We start from the raw sequence: 5,465 nt of genomic DNA, 5'->3' as shown, positions 1-5,465 counted from the left end.
ATGTCCCTTGCAGGACGTTCTTTCATATCTTGAATTTAAATATGATAACCATTGATATTCTCTTAATAGATGTTACAGCACAAATATTGGTACAAAAACCATTCTTAACAAAATACAACAGAAACACTTCTGTAAACTATAATCCTCATTTAGGTTTTACACACATACCCACTCTAGCATTGCAATTTCCCTGAGCCTTAAAATCCCTTCATCAACACTAAGTCAGGGTATATTAGGGATCTCCAACTCCTCTTCAGTAGGTCATCTTTTGATATATGCTTCAGCCAACCATCCAAATTTTGACACCTTTTAAACTGTATGATCTTTCAATTAAACCCTGAATCTCCACTCAATGGGTCCATATCACTGAACTCTTCCTGATCTAGTATTATGCTCCTTCCACCATCATCCCACACCCTTAAAATCCACTCCCACACATATTCATTATTCTTCTGCTTGAATGAATTAGCAAAATCATTAAGCTCTTTAGTAGCTTAGTGTACCTCCTTATGGATTGCGCTTTCTTCCTCCCCTTTAAGAGCCTGCTCTGCCTTAAGTCTGGTTATAGATCCAGAGGCAACTATTAGTGGACCCTGAGGGACATTAGTATTATCTTGTATGGCATTTCCTCCAGAGAAAGTCACCACACTGCTGTTTTAGCAGACAATGGGGATTAACTCCTCAGCCAAAGGTAAAAAAGGCAGTATTTCAAGGGGTGGGGCTGAGGGTACTATTTCCTCAGGTGCGATAAACCCTTGAGAATCTAAGGATTCCAAGTTCTCAGTTTCACTGGGGTCCTGTGCCCCACCCCAAGTTATATGATCCCATTCTTTACCAATTAATGCCATTACTTTAATCTTCAAAAGTCTCTGAGGCTGGGGCTTGAATTTTTGCTGTAATTCAACTAGCCATATAATGAGGACTTCAGTTTGATTTTCTGCAAATCAAGCTCTGTGGCTGCTGGAGGGAAGATTCTCTTTCAGGGCAAACTTAGAAATCTTTAGACTCTTAAGATGCATCTGTAGCTGATGATTTTTATCACTAAGTTCTTTGTTGTTCCTCACAGTATTCTGAGACACTAGAAGTTGGTTGATTTTATCACAGAGCTCATTCCTATCATTTATCAATTTATCCAGAGATGCTAAGACCAGCAAACCAGCAGCATCACTTTCCTTAGTTTGTGTAAATTGTCAAAAGTTTCATATACGGGGTCCCCAAATACATTGCCAGTAACAACTGGTAAATCAATAATCAAATGTATTTATCTCCTAAATTTGGGAATATAGTTCACACCATGGGCTTTCATTACTCTCCAAGTTCCCAGGAGAGGGACTGACAAGAGACACTTCAGTAGCTGTAGGTATTAGTGAACTGAAAAGCCTACTCTAAATATTTAAAGGATTCATCCTTATTCTTCTGTTGTTCTAGAGCCACTTCTCATACCAAAATCTGTATATTTAGGGTTCTCTAGAGTAACAGAACTTATAGAATCTCTCTCTCTCTCTCTACACACACGCGCGCACACACACACACACACACACACACACACACACACACAAAGGATTTATGGGAATGACTTCAAGGCTGCTGTCCAGCTAACCCAACAATGGCTGGCTGTTAACAGAAAATCCAAAAATCCAGTAGTTGCTCAGTCCACAGGGCTGGGTGTCTAGGCTGGTCTTCAAAATATGCTGGAATCCCAAAGAAGTTGGCTCCAATGCCAGTAAAGGAATACATGTACTAGCAAGGTGAAGGCAAGCAGGCAATAAACAAAAACTTCCTTTTTCCATGTCCTTATTTAGGCTTCCAGCAGAAGGTTGGGCCCAGATTAAAGGTGAATCTTCCAACCTTAACATCCAGATCAAAGGCATTTATTTTTTATTTGTCTTCCTACCTCAGAGGTCCAGAAAAATGTGGATTCACCAACTTCAAACCCAGCAAAATAATATTTCACAGGCGTGCCTCCCACTTATGAATTGTAGTTCATTTCAGACGTAGTCAAGTTTACAATCAAAAATAGCCATCACACCTAGCAATGCCAGAAGTTACATCTATAAAATCTCAACAACCTGACCACCCAAAAGTGCACTGAGCAAAGACAAACACACTGGAGATGTCAAAGTGGACAGGGAAAAGCCAACAGCCCTTAATCCTACAAAGAACTGGGAAATGGTGGTAGCAGGAGAAAGTCTCCCTTGGGGAAGAGCACACTGACTAGTTATTCAATACCAAATGGTCAGCCTTACAAAAATACAGGAAAGTAACATTATATGAGTAGTTTACTTAGGAATATATATTTATATAGAGAGACATATATGAATACAATAAAAATTAATGAAAAAGAAGCCACAAATTTGAAAGGAGAGGATTTGGTGGGAGGAAAGTGAGGGGAAGGTTCTAATTACATAATAAATTAAAAATGTTAAAAAAAAAAAGCAAAACTAAAATAAAGGAACAAACAATATCAACAAATCCAAACTAAGACCAAAACAGACAAAGAAAAATTATATACATATCCAGGAAATGGTTTTAGCTTTCATGCTACAATGGCAATGATCATAAATAGAAATGAGAACTAATGTTTGGCAAAAATGTGGAGAAGGAAGTCAAACACTATTCAGTCTAGATGTCCCACACAATAAATGAATGATAAGAAAATTACTGTGAGCCCATTACAGCACTGATGTGTGACACTATTCCTGTGTCAATGACAAAGAATTCCTGGAAACAATGACAAGCATCTACTAAAGGCAGAAAAGGAGCCAAAGAAAGCCAAAGTTGGGAAATCAATAAAGTCTAATTTGGTGAACCAATGAGTATTTTGTCTGACTGTATATCTCTGTACCTTGTGTGTTTCTGGTGCCAGCAGAGGCCAGAAGAGAGTACTGGATACCCTGGAGTTGAGGTTACAGATGGAGTGCACATGTGAGGGTCCTGGGAATTCAAAGTGAGTCTTGTGAATGAGCAGACAGTACTCTTAAACACTGAATCATCTCAAAAGCTAAGTGGACCAGTGAATTTTATGGGGTGACAAGTCTGGGTGAGGGGTTACTTATAGAAGCACAAAGGAATTAATGACAGCTGCATCACCCTGTGAGGGTGATGGCTAATGGAGGTGAAAACCTGGGGATCTCTGCACAGCTTGTAGGCAGCTCAAGGGAGGTTGGAAGTGTGTATTTCAAGCCACTCACTACCTCCTCCAGGCAGCTTGTCTGGTCCAGGCAGCTTGACCTGTGTCTGCTTCATGGCTGGTCTGAGCACCTTCTGTGCAGCTCACTTTGTCTGACAATGTCAGCAGTCCTTACCAATTTTATATACTTAAGGGCTTGAGGCAGGAAGGCATGAGTGGATTTTGCCAGTTTCTGTGAGTTCCTGAAGGTATTGAGTCCTTTATTTCTCAGCTTAAGGAGCTTATCTGTAGGACTGAATGTATCACCTCCAGTTATAGCATCCCATTAGTTTATGTCTTTCAAATCCTTGCATTTTAAAGAGCTTTCTCCAAGATGGAGGGGTTTCATCTCAGAGAAAATTGGTACACAGTAACCACTCCTGCCTATAAATTCCAAGAACTTGGCATCTTATCACTAAGATGATATCATTTGCTCAACATACTCATTGCTCCTTTTTTTTTTTTTCTCATACTAATGGAATCAACTCAGCTATCCATCAACTGACACATGGGTAACTGAATTGCCATACATATCTACAAAGCTGTGTTAGTTGCAAATAAAAATGAAAGTGTGAAATCTGGATATAAATGTAGGCAATGGCAAATACAGTGAGTGATGCCAACTAGATCTCAAATGTTAAACATCATGTTTTTTCCCATGTTAGTCCTAGTTTCAACCTTAAGTTTTCCTTTGTTCAGTAAGAGTACACATAGAAGCCAGAAAGCTAGAGATGAACCATTAGAAGGAGATGGAAGATGAGAGGGTAGGTAATTGAACATAGGTGAAATAAAATTGGAAGGCAGAATATTGGGGGCAGAATGGTTCAAATATGTACTGTAGTGGTGGTGAAGAGGGCGCTGCTGAAATGTTAACTGAAACGGGATGTCCATGAAGAAGCTACATGGGAACCTATTACTTTGCAACCCAAGTAAAAAATACAATATGATGATAGTAGAACACGTACTATAAAAGAATGGAGTATTGGGTATTTGCTAGATGTTTAACTGGGGATAAGGCAGGAAGGAAGAAGAAGAGTGGGTGGGTTAACCAAAAGTAAAGATGTATGAAGAAGTCTCATGAAATCCCACTGTCTTACAAGTTAATAGGAAATATAATTTTTAAAACTTTGAACAGAGGTTCCAACATGGGTGAATAATGCTGCTCCCAGTCACTAGGGCTATTAAATGGAACTATCTGTACCAAGTATTGGTTATCTGCCTAGGACTTACTGGTCAGGGAGGCCCTAAAGGTACCCCAAACAAAACAGGTCATTGCCAATGCTTTGTTGGTCACCATAAGTACATGGTGTTGCTGAAGACACCAAACTCTTTGGTTGCAACACACAGAGAAGTCTTGAATTTACCAGGAAATTCTCCCTCCTGGCTAGCTTTTGCAGGACTGTAAAGAAAAGATGTCAATGGTCTTATCTACTCCTGTATCCTATATCAACCTGTGCACTGGTGTAATACTGGTACAACTGCTTATGAGCATAAACACCTGTCTTGGATTTTATGATTGCTTCAGAGAGAGGAATTTATGCCATGTACTATAAAAACAATCAAAAAATCACAGCTTGGGGAGTAAAGGCCAAGGGCAGAACCTATTGATGTTTTCTTAATGATCATGTTGTTAATCTGCCATCTAAATATTCATGTTTATAATTATCAATTTGTACTATTCTCAACCTTAGTGAAAGAAGACTCTTGCAGTTGATAGTAGGTAATGCAAAGACTCGTAATACTTAAAAAAAAAAAAAAAAAAAAAATTGACTGCCAGGCAGTGGTGGTGCACACCTTTAATCCCAGCACTCGGGAGGTAGAGCCAGGCAAATCTCTGTGAGTTTGAGGCCAGCCTGGTCTACAGGGTGAGATCCAGGACAGGCACCAAAAACTACACAGAGAAACCCTGTCTTGAAAAACCAAAACAAACAAACAAACAAATAAATAAATAGAATTTGAGAACAACTGTGTTAGCTTGGTACAATTATGATTTCATCATGGTTGAGGGAGGGTCCCATGCATCTCCTTTCATGCCATGAAGGTCTACTGGCAGTTAAGGGCAGCTATATGACTTTAGAGTTTTGAGTGAATACTTGCCCTTTCCTCCTCAGTACTTCAAAATTCGTTTCTGTATGCTCTTGGAGATTTCTTTTTTGTTGTTTTTGAGACAAAGTTTCTCTATGTAGACCAGGCTGGCCTTGAACTAACAGAGGTCAGCCTGCCTTTGCCTTCACAGAGCTGTGATTAAAGACATGTAAGACCACACTCTCAGCCTTTGGAGTTTTTTTGTTTTTTG

Source organism: Peromyscus leucopus, chromosome 1, assembly GCF_004664715.2.
Source record: "Peromyscus leucopus breed LL Stock chromosome 1, UCI_PerLeu_2.1, whole genome shotgun sequence".
Lineage (NCBI taxonomy): Eukaryota > Metazoa > Chordata > Mammalia > Rodentia > Cricetidae > Peromyscus > Peromyscus leucopus.
The sequence above is the reverse complement of the archived record's forward strand: the minus strand, read 5'-3'. Positions refer to the sequence as shown.